Raw genomic sequence first — 12593 nt, forward strand, 5'->3', positions numbered from 1 at the left:
CCTGGGATTCCACCAAGCTGTAACCACCCCACACACTCATCAGGCAACACTTTAGACTTAATCTTCACCCTGGGGACCTGACTGCAGAGCCTCAATAAACAATCTGTACCATTACACCTGTCCCATGGTCAGACCACCACCTCATTGAGTTCAAGCTCCCAATTGAAACTACCTGAGCCCCGCTGAAAGGCCCTATCCCACCCACCCAACATCGAATCCCCAGTTCAGTCAACCCTACAGTCATGGCCACAGGCATTCGCAATCTAAACAAAACCTGCACCCAACACTCACACTCCATTGACCTAGTAGCAACCACTTGGCATTCCAACATCCAGTTGCTCTATAACAGCCTTGCTCAAACAAAAACAACACAAATAACCACCAACAAAATACCTGCACCCTGGTACACCAGCAACCTCCGATCCATAAAGAGATCATTGAGGAAAGCAGAAAGAACCTGGATCAAACAACCAAATTCAAAATCCAAAACTCACTGGGAAAACACAGCCACTACCTATAAAGCTGCCACACTAGAAGCAAAGAAAGCCTACTACTCTCACATCCTACAGAAAGTCCCAGCTAGGTGCAAACAACTGTTCGCCCTTACAAACCAACACTTCACCAACGCCCAAGGAAAATAACAAAACAATCCAACTGAACTTGTTAGTGAGGCTCTCTCAGATTTCTTCCAGTCCAAGGTACAAACCATCTGCAGTAATCTTGACACCATCACCAGCACGAAACCCCCACCAGCATACCCCCAACCTAACCCCAATATTCCATCCTCTACCACCCTATCCCAATTTCACATGGCCACCCATGCTGAAGTTCTCGAAACCCTGAGAGAACTCAAGCCCTCCGGCACCATCCTTGACCCCTGCCCATCCAGCCTCCTACTATCCACAGAAGATGCCATGGCAGAATTATCCTCTCCATCATTAACTCCTCCCTCTCCAAGGGGACAGTCCACTCAGCTGGAAGTCAGCTATTATCATACCCACACTCAAGAAACCCACCCTCAACCCTCAACGAACCCAGCAACTACCGACCAGTCTCCAACCTCCCATTCATCTCCAAACTCCTTGAATGAATAGTGCTCAGCCACTTATATCCTTTCATAGAAGAACAAGCGGCCCTGTCTCCCGCACAATCTGGCTTCCGAAAAGGCCACAGCACAGAGTCAGTACTCCTGGATATCATAGATGACAGTTGGTCAATACTCGACAAAGGCAGCGATGCCCTACTGATCCTACTTGACCTGAGTGCTGCCTTTGACACTGTTGACCATCACCTTCTCTTATCCAGACTCTGTGACCTAGGAATCTAGGACTCAGCCCTCCAGTGGTTCACCTCCTTCCTTCACCAAAGAACCCAAACAGTCCTAATAGGGCCGACCAAATCTGACTCCAAACTTATCAAATACGGTGTTTCCCAAGGCGCCCTTATATCTCCCCTCCTTTTTAACCTCTACATCAATCCTGTCCTAGATATAGCCCAGAAGTACAACATCAAAATTCACTCTTACGCCGATGACATCCATCTGATCCTCTCACTAGGCGGAAACCGATCATCCCAAATTGATAACCTCCAACTCTGCCTCTCTGACATGAAAACCTGGATGTCAAATAAGAAACTACAGCTGAACTCCTCCAAAACTGAACTTTTATGGATTAGGAAAAAAAGTACCAAATACACACTCTATCATGGGACTCCACATCACTAACAGCAGCAGATCAGGTACGCAGCCTTGGAGTAACATTAGACGGCCACCTGTCCCTGTCCACCCACATATCTCAAATAGCTTCCACCTCCTTCTACTACCTCCGCCAACTGAGAAGAATCAAATTTTACATCTCCAAACCTGACTTAGCCTAACTCATCTACGCCTATGTTCTCTCCAGGATGCATTACTGTAACTCCCTATTTAATGGAATGGCCAAAAAAGATCTCAAATGCCTCCAATGCGTACAAAACGCAGCAATCCGCCTCCTACACAACCTCAACTACCATGACCCTATTTCCCCAGCCCTTCGCGCAGAGCACTGGCTCCCGATCAACCAACGCTGTGATAGTACATAAAAGAATCTATGCCACCACCCCAGCATACATAGGATCCAAGCTAACCCTGTACACCCTCACCTGCCTCCTCCACTCTGAAACAGAGAAACACCTAGGCATCCCCCCAGGAAGGTCTCTCCTGTCAGAAACCGCCCACAAACGCTCCTACAGCCACTTCATCCCCCATCTCTGGAACCAACTCACCCCACAAATCAGACTACAGAACTTTCTGATGACCTTCTGGAAAGCAGTAAAGACCCTCCTCTTCAACTGAAATTCTAACTGCAAACTACCCCTTGACCCCCCTTATATTCCCCCTCCTTTCTGCACTCTCCTGTACTTAAGTTGCTGTATAGTCTTTGAACTGTCCAAAATGTACCTAAGTTGCTGTATAGTCTTGTACTGTCCAAAATGTTTTCCATTGTGAATGTTGGCTTGTGACCCATTCTGAGCTACTGGGAGGATGGGATGGAAATCGAAATAAATAAATTGTACTTAGGTGGTACATTGCTACCTTGGGATACCCACTAAAATTTAAATTTAGATCTGTCCTCTCAGATTAGTTCAGCTGAAATGCTTTTGACAATAATCTGCAACCTAAGACCTGTTTTCTTACCTGCTGTTATACAAGCCTCTATAATGAGTGGGTAACCGTGCAACAACTAGTTGGGTTTACAAGATTTCCACCAAGAATATGCATGAGATCTACTTGCACACAGTGAAAGCAGTACATGAAAATCAATCTCATATGTATTGTGGAAATCTTGAAAACCCAAATGGGTTGTGGCCCTCAAGGACAGTGATGGCCCACCCTTACTCTATAATATTTTGAGCTAATTAGTACAATTCTGGTAACATTAGCATTTTACGCTGTCAGAGTGCCTCTTCATGTCTGTTAAGCCCGCACTGAAAAATATATATGACTTGCTACAGGTGCCATAAGTACCTTATGACAGTGATGATTGCCTTGAAATTATTATAGAAATAGGGACCTTCACTGTTTGAGAGACTGTCTTGTCTGGTGTCCCACCAAGAGCTTTCAGGTCACCAGGCATTTTTTAGTACACGTCCCTTGTCTTTCACTGTCCTATAGGGTATCTAGAGGAAGACATTTTATTTTGCAGCACCTGCTTTTTGGAAAAACCTTCCTAAAAGGATTTGGGTAGTAGATGAATAGCTGAGCTTCTGCAAAGTGCTTTTATTTATGCTATCTTTTAAATAATTTTATTTCTGAAGACAAATATGTTTTATTTCTTCAGGATTCTCTGTTGTATTGTCTACATAGGTGGGTCCATTGTTGGCTAATTTTGATTTTTTTTTTTGTTGCATGTGGGCATGTTATGCACGGGTTGCCATTTTGCTAATATGCTTTGTGTTATCATTGATGCAATTTTATGTATTGTTTGTGGTTTCAGTATTAAAATTATGTATGTTTTGCTTTGAGTATATTTGTTCATCTTCTTTACATTGTTATTTGTTCAATTTGAGCTGCCTTGGGCATTCTGCTTTAGAAAGGCAGCATACATATAGAAATAAATAAATACAAATACACATAAATTTGTGTTTTTTTGTCTAGTAAAAGATAATTAACCACAGCTAATGGAAAATAATTGATATGGTAATAATGCTGATTATGCAATGATATTCAGAGTAGTGTATGAAAGTCAGATCTCTCCAATGAGTGAATTGATTGTAGAGCTCTAGTTAAGTTGTCAAAGGAACCAGAGTGTTTTAGGGAGAATTGATGTTAATTTTGCTTATTGCACCATTTGTCATTATTTACACTTACTGGGACTTTCTTAACATATGTGTATTGAATAAAGATTTGTGCTTTTAGTAGCTTCACTTTTTCATTCAAACTTATATTTTCTGTATCAATTGAGTGTTACGAGACAGGGAGATTGGAGCTATTATGATTAAATGACATTCTGACTGACTATTTTATGTGCTTATGTTTGGTGCAATTGTTAATGCTTTATATTTTATAATTTACTCCATATTACCCCCATGCCTGATGAGACTACACTGGGTGCCTCTCCAATGGAGGATCCATTTTAGGATTTTGATGTTTATTTATAAGTCATTAAACAATGGAACAGAGGCACTGTCCTCTGTTCTCAGAATTTATTGTTCTCAAAGCTGCTTAATATCTGGGGAATGTTTTTTGCTGAATGTTCCCTCTTTTAGTCATATTTGATTGGAAGACAGCAGGTCTAGGTTGTTTTATCTGGAGGGAGCTCTTTTATGGAATAGGCTTCCTAAAAAGTTATGATGCACTGAACATAATCTCCATGTAAATGCATGATACAATATTTAGGGATAAAATATGTGTTCTTTTCCCCAGAACAACTAAGAGCATTTATTGATATGAAGAAATTGGTTACTGGGAATGTTTTGCGTTATTGAAAAGTTTAATTTGAATTGTGGGATAACTGTTAAGCCATGCCTTAATAATTATTTTTCAAGCTAGAAGAATCTACTCTTTAATTTCACTTGGATTTCTTGACTCTTGCTTTGATTGTGGTCTAAGAAAGATTTATAGATTATGTAATTTTTTGTTCAGTTTCCTGTTTGTACAATTCTTTTTGTATTTCTTAAACAAGTATGTTCTTGGATATAATTTTCAAATCCTTAATAAAAATTAAAATAAAAAAAAAAAGATCTGGGGAATGTTTTTTGCTGGATGTTCCCTCTTTTAGTCATATTTGATTGGAAGACAACAGGTCTAGGATGTTTTATCTGGAGGGAGCTCTTTTATGGAATAAGCATCCTAAAAAGTTGTGATGCACTGAACATAATCTCCAATATCAAAAATTTTAAAGGGTTTTTTGTAGCACGAAGCCATTAGGAGGAAATTCTGTAAACGGAGCTTAAACATAGGCACTAGTAGGCCTATGTTAAATGGAGATTAACAATGAATGTTAAATGGAGATTAACAATGAATTTAAAGCACCTACTGGCGCCTAATAAAAGGCACTGGAATCGTGTCTCCAGAGGCACCTACCAGTACCTAACACTGCTAAGGGCATGGCTAATGCTGGATGTGACATTAACACCATAAAGCACCTATTTAAGTGCGATTCAAAGCAAACATAGGTGCTGGAAAATGTAAGCCTGGAATACCCTGGCCTTCATTTCCAGTGCCTATATTTCACAGTGCTGTAACGTGATTGACAAGCGATCGGCAGCCGTTTTATAGGCAGCCATCGATATCAGCACCATATAGAGAATCCGGGCCCTAATTTGGAGAAATAATTTCAATTTAACTATTGTAAGATTAATATACTGGGTAAGGACATGGTCAGAGCAGTGGCGTACCAAGGGGGGGGGGAATGGGGGAGAGCGGTCAGCCCCGGGCGCACGCCCCAAGGGGGTGCACAGCTGGTCACCCACCGGGGAAAGGCTGCCACTGCCGCCATCGGGAACAGGCCGGCGCTGAGTTCTCCATTCCTGCTTCTCCTCCCCACGGACCGACCAACTCTCGCCGCCCGACGTCAATTCTGACATCGGAAAGGACGTTCTGGGCCAGCCAATTGCTGCCTGGCTGGCCCGGAATGTCCTGTCCGACATTAGAATTGATGTCGGGCGGCCCCGCGGGGAATAGAAGCAGGGCGAATTCGGCGTCGGCCTGTTCCCGATGGCCAGTGGCAGCCTTTCCCCGGCGGCAGTGCAGCAGCATGTTTCCCAATGGTGGTGGCATGGGGAGGGCAGGGAGAAAGAAAGAAAGGGGAGGAGACGGGGAGCCAGAAAGAAAGAAGGGGGCAGGGTGAAAGAAAAAAAGAAATGGGGCACGGAGAGAGAGAAAGAGAAAGGCAGACAGAGAAAGAAAGGGGGCATGGAGAGAGAAAGAAGGGGGCAGGGGTGAAAGAAAGAAAGAAATGTGGCACAGAGAGAGAGAGAGAAAGACAAACATAGAGAAAGAAACGGGGCATGGGGAGAGAGAAAGAAAGAAGGGGGTAGGGTGAAAGAAAAAAAGAAATGGGGCACAGAGAGAGAGAGAAAGACAGACAGAGAAAGAAAGGGGGGCATGGAGAGAGAAAGAAGGGGGCAGGGTGAAAGAAGGAAAGAAATGGGGCACGGAGAGAGAGAGAGAGAGAGAAAGACAAACATAGAGAAAGAAAGGGAGCATGGAGAGAGAAAGAAAGAAGGGTGCAGGGTGAAAGAAAGAGAAAGTTGGGGGAGGGAATGAGGTCTGGAGATGAGGAAGCATACAGGAGGCTGAAAGAAGGGAAGAAATATTGGATGCACAGTCAAAAGAATAAAGTGCAACCAGAGACTGATGAAATTACGAAACAAAGGTAGGAAAAATGATTTTATTTTCAATTTAGTGAACAAAATGTGTTCGTTTTGAGAATGTATATATGCTGTCTATATTTTGCATTATGGCCCTCTTTTACTAAACCACAATAGTGGTTTTAGTGCAGGGAGCCTATGAGCGTCGAGAGCAGCATAGGGCATTCAGCGCAGCTCCCTGCGCTAAAAAACGCTATCGCAGTTTAGTAAAAAGGGAGGGGGTATATTTGTCTATTTTTGTATAGTTGTTACTGAGGTGACATTGCATAAAGTCATCTGCCTTGACCTTTTTGAAAACCCGCGGAATATAAATGATAATTAACATTTTCTCTGCATACAATGTGCTTTGTGTTTTTTAAATTTTATTGTTAGTAGATCATTTTGTCTTGGCCACGAAGGTAAGGGGGAGGGAGGGAGGGGAGCTGCTGAAAGACATCTAGTAATCCTTAAAGGCTTGACTGTGCAGGGAATTATTTTTGTAAAATCATGTTTTGTTATGTGACTGGCATTATTTAGACTTTAATTTCTATGAATGAATAGAATGTAAATGATATAAAATTACTTGCTTGTTTTTATGTGCATGAGCTGAAGGAAAGTGAAGAGAGAGTGGGCTGAGGACGCTGAAGGGAAATGGGGAAGAGAGAGTGAGGAGAAGACGCTGATTTATAAATTGACAATTGTACAGAATATTGTTTCTTTTTATACTTTAATATAATAAGTTCAATATAAAACAATTCAAGCCTTGTGTGGATGGAATCAGGTGGTTTGCGGGGATGGGGACCGAGCATACGGGATTAGTCCAATAAAATGGTATTTTCTTATTTCTCATTATTTGTTTTATTTTTATTTGTTAATTTGTAAAGTGGTGATTGTTATGTATCAGTTTTTTTCAAATTTACATCTACTGTCTTTATATTTTGCACAGTATTAGAGGACATGTATTACTGTTTTTGTGGTGTTGCATTGTATGCAGAGTCTGGTTTCTTGGCAGTTCAGTTTAACTTTTGTCTACATATTTCTACTTTTAGTTTGTGCTTATTCTATATTGGGCGAGGGTGTATTTGTCTGTGTGTATGAAAGGGACATGGCTTTCTGATAGCATTGACTGTATAGGATCAATTGACTGTGCAGGATCTGTCTTGTTTAGTTTTACAATGTATGTGTTGGTGTTCTAGTGCTCACTGCAGTTTTTAAGATGCTGCCTTTTCCTAGGTACACTCTTGTTGTGCGATATGTGGATTGTTACTAAAAATCATATTTTTCATATAGATTGGGGGGTATCAAAAAATGATGGGCCCCGGGCTAGGTACGCCACTGGGTCAGAGATGTACTGCGAAGAAGTACAGAGTGATGCATTGGGGTGGAGAGAGGGACCTTGGGGTGATTGTGCCTGAGGATATAAAGACTTCTAAACAGTGTGAAATGAAGGCGGTGGCAGTAGCCAGAAGGATGCTAGGCTGTAAAGAAAGAGGAATAACCAGCAGAAGAAGGGAGGTGTTGATGCCCCTGTATAGGTCATTGATGAGGCCGCACTTGGAGTATTGTGTTCAGTTTTGGAGGCCGTATCTGGTGAAGGATATAAAAAGACTTTTAGCAGTCCAGAGGAAGGCGACGAAAATGGTAAGGAGTTTGAACCAAAAGACGTATGAGAAGAGACTGGAAGATCTAAATATGTATACTCTGGAGGAGAGGAGGGACAGGGGAGATATGATATAGATGTTTATTTATTTATTTAATTAATTTAAAATTATTTGTAGCCCGCCTATCTACAAATCTAGGTGGGGAACAATGTAAACATACAAAATCAGTAAATAACAAACAAAATGCAATAGCAATACACATTTAAAAAAAACATCATAAACATCCGAACATCTTTACACAATCATAAAATACATCTTCAAAAAGACAGAGAAAGAGACAGAGAAGAGAAAATGTTAAAACTAGAGGGCATAATTTGAGATTGCAAGGAGGAAGACTCAGGAGCAATGTTAGGAAATTCTTTTTCATGGAGAGGGTGGTAGATGCCCTCCCGAGGGAAGTGGTGGAGAGGAAAATGGTGATGGAATTCAAAAAAGCATGGGATGAACTGAGGATCTCTAATTAGAAAACAAAGGATGTAAATTAAAGAGGTAAGGCTGGTATTAGACAAACTTGCATGGTCTGTTTCCCATATGTGGTGATTTGGTGCAGGATGGGCTGGGGAGGGCATCAATGTGAACTCTACTAACTTGGAACATGAGGATGTTACTGGCCAGACTTTATGGTACTGTAGATATTCTGCAAACAGGATGGTTGGATAGGCTGGAGTGAGCTTGGACAGCAACTTCAGCATTTAGAACCTAGAACAATACCAGGTTGACTTTACAGTCTATGACCCAGAAATATCAAAGAATAGACAAGTTAATTTAATCATGTATTTTTAATGGATATAACTAATGGGCAGACTGGATGGAACTTGGATGGTCTTTTTCTGCCATCATTTACTATATTATTTTGTAGAATGCAAGATACTGCAGTATACAAACTGTATAAAACAGTAAATAAATTAATTAAGGGGGTAGTGAAGGAGAATATTAATACCAGAATGACCATATTCAATTAGTTATTAAAGTGTGCTTTATTAAATGCATGCTATTTGCCTCTGAATACATGTTTAAGGGCAATAATATATGTTATATTACCACAGCACACATTAATATGAAATACTGAGGGTTAATTATTAAAGAGGGGTAATGCATTACTATGTAAACTTGAACAATGCAGCTTTATTTCTGAAAAAAAATGTTGCCAGCAAAAAGCTGGTGGTTTATTTCCATTCTGTGAGCATCAGGCTGCAAAGCTGTTGTTTTCAGTGCCCTCAGTGCTTGAAATCAGGAGATGCCCCAATTCTTCCCCTGAATGACATTCTCCTACCCTGAAAGTCCCCTACCAATCACCCAAAGCACCCCCAACTTCCCTTTTTCTCCCTAGGCCTATCTGGCAACACCCTGGGATTAGCGAGTTAGGGGCAACAGCAATCCCTAACTGTTCCTGCCTCTTTCAGAACTAGGTTTCAAAATTATGCCAGTGACACTTAGTGGAAGCCTCACCATTTTGAACCTGGTGCTGGAAGGGACAGAAACGACTGGGGTTTACGTCTACCCTGAACCCACTAAAATACCAGGGAGTTTCCAGGTAGGTTTGGGGAGGCCTAAGGGAAGTTTGGAGTGCTTTGGTAACTGGAGGGTGTCATTTTATGTGTGGGGTGTGTGTGGGGTGGGAGGACGCTGGGGCCAGGGAATGCTTTTGGGTCTGAGGGGCGAGGTGATGCTATTGGAAGGAAGGGGGAAGGGGTATTTCATTTAGGTGGTTGGAGCAGGAGGATGTCATTGAGTGGGGAAGAGTGAAATGGGGGAGTGGGAGTGGCCACTCTTGATTGTAAATACCAACTTTAAGACATGTATAGCTCCTGAACCAGTACAATAGCATTGTTTCCAAGGTTGATCGCAAACAATATTATTCTTGTACCGCAAAAGTGATTAGCCTATGATACTGAGCTACCGCAGGTTAGTCACTCTCATGGTAAATTAAGAAGCTGCACTTTTACTGTACCTTAATAACTTTCCCCCCATGTTAATGCTTTGCTATTTTAAAATGAATAAACAAACGCACTAATGTTTTCACCTCAAGACTGATGCATTACATGGATTCAGTAGTGTTTTTCCCTCCATTTTCTGAATTTTCTGAGTTAAAATGTAGTTGCCACTTTGACAGGGAACTGCACTCTGCATGTAGAATGATATACAGGCTGGTATATTAACGATGAGTTAACGTTTCCTCCTAAGGCAGCGGCTGCAGATTACTTAGTGCTTGACATGGCGTGTCTCTGTGCCACTGTTACTGGGTGAAATTAAATCAGAACAGGAAAATATTAATTTAAAGTATGGATGGGGGCCTCTCGTTCCCAATTACTCTCTACCCTGTCAGCTTTATATGGGCGCAAACAAGGAAGGAGGATGAATTAATTGCTTTGGACTCTGCCCCACTACAGGCCCAATTATAGAAACATATTGGCTCCCAGCACTGTTATATACACTGCTGTGCAGGAAATTGTGTGAAATTTTAACGGATTTCAGATGTAATAATGGAGAGCTTGAATCAGGACAGCTTTAGCAGCGTGGCTAGGATCTTTACAGATGGTTTAAGGTTAAGCTGTTTGGGTCTCCTTTGTGTATTAAAGGATCATCTGGTTAACCCATGTACATGTACAAGATGGTTTTTTTTTAAAACAGGTCTAGGAGAGAAGAAATATAAACCATTCATCTCCTGACAAGAAGCAGCTAAATCCTGGGACAGAATAAGAACAAAACAGAAAGCAATTTAATACAAGAACACTACATGAAAATCAAGCTATCTGTCTTTGTTTCCTGTAAGGGATGTAGCAGACATGAAACTTTTGACTGTAAGGGCTAAACTAGACTGGAAAGAGGGTGCTGTGTTTTAGCTCACAAAATATTTGCCAACCCGGTGGCTGATTTACTAGCCCATGAGAATGGTTCAGTAATACAATATATTTTCTCATGAAATCAGGGCATTCACATATAAAAGGGAATCAAGTTTCCCCTTACAAAAATGACTTCAAAGTTTAATTTAATAATTACAGTATATTCCATCTTTTAGATCCAAAGAACATGTAACTAATGAGTTAGCAATAGGAGGAAATGTTATTTTCCTAGGCAGTAGCATAGTAAAGGGGGTAAGGAGGGTGTGGACTGTCCTAGGTGCTGAGTCAGTGGGGGCGCTGGCTCCTCTCTGCCACACCCGGCTACGCTCGCACCATCCCTCCCCCATCCCCTACTTCTGTATTGTCTTCTCTAGCGTGAGCAACTTCTCCCTGTTGCTCACACCAGCCTGGTTCCCCTCTGAATCATTTCCGGGTCACAGGGCAGGAAGTGACATTATTGGGAAATCCAGCACTGGCACGAGGAGCATGCTGCTGAAGCCACTTATGCTGGCAAAGATTTAGAGGTATGTGTGGGTGGGGAGGGAGAGCACAAGTGTGGAATGGGTGTGTGTGGAAGGAGTGGGAGCACAGGGGATGAAGGGGGGTGCACCACCACCCCAGGAGCCTCCTACCTTTACTAAGCCACTGGTCCTAGGACAAGCAGACAGCATATTCTCACATGTGTGGCTGACGTCATGCACGGAGCCCAGTATGGACAGTGATAAGTGTAGTGTCACTTTAAACTTCAAAGAAGCTTTGCGAGTGTCCACACCACACATGTGCGAGCGCCTTCCTGCCCGACCTCGGCTCGCATCCTCTTCAGTTCTTCTTTCTCCGCTGATCGAAGAAGTTCTAGTTGGACTTTGTCCAAGCGATTTTCTGCCTTCTGATGTTTTTTTCATTGCTATCTTTGGGTTTTGTTATTTGTTTTCTTCATAACTCAACTTTACTGCCCTTCATACGGCATTTTATTTACAGAAAACTCAGTTTTTTTCTAAAGTTTTCTTTTTCTGCCACAATCAGACAAAAGAGAACCCAGACACCATTCACGCACCCCCCAATCAGAGGCGTCAAATGCAAAAAAATGTACGATGGCCTATTGGCCACGCAGGCAACGAAACCTGACCACCAACTATCCAATCTACCGATCAAGACACCAGAATACAAAACTTTCAGAAAAGAAATAAAAGCCCTGTTATTCAAGAAATCCATCAAGGCAAACTAAGTCCCACAAATTAAAACTATCCTTCCCCTTGCTAAAAGGCATTTCCCACACAGGAAAGCTAGGGACCTCCCTTCACTTCAAAATCACTGAGCTCTAGAACAACCTTACCTCCCCTCTTCGGAACTTGAGCTCTCTCCAAGTTTTCCGCAAACATCTGAAAACCTAGCTTTTCTCAAAAAATGTAAGTCTCCCTCCAATTTAGGAATCAAGGAAACTCTTATATCTTGGCATCCCAAGTCCTCTAAATTTTCTTCACACTTCTACCTCTAACCCTCTGTTGTAGTTCCTTCCTATTTCTCCTATTGTAAACCGCGTTGAGCTCTACGAACATGGAGATGATGCGGTATACAAACCTAAGGATTAGATTAGATTAGGAAATATTTCAATCCCCAGAAGTAACCCACTCAACTATGTAACTCTTCTGGAAATGTCCAGATAACCTCTTTTGTAATCCGCCTTGAACCGCAAGGTAATGGTGGAATAAAAGTCACTAATGTAATGTAGTGTACCCTTCCAGAGACATGCTGGGACCTA

Source organism: Geotrypetes seraphini, chromosome 15 (genome assembly GCF_902459505.1).
Source record: "Geotrypetes seraphini chromosome 15, aGeoSer1.1, whole genome shotgun sequence".
Classification (NCBI taxonomy): Eukaryota; Metazoa; Chordata; class Amphibia; order Gymnophiona; family Dermophiidae; genus Geotrypetes; species Geotrypetes seraphini.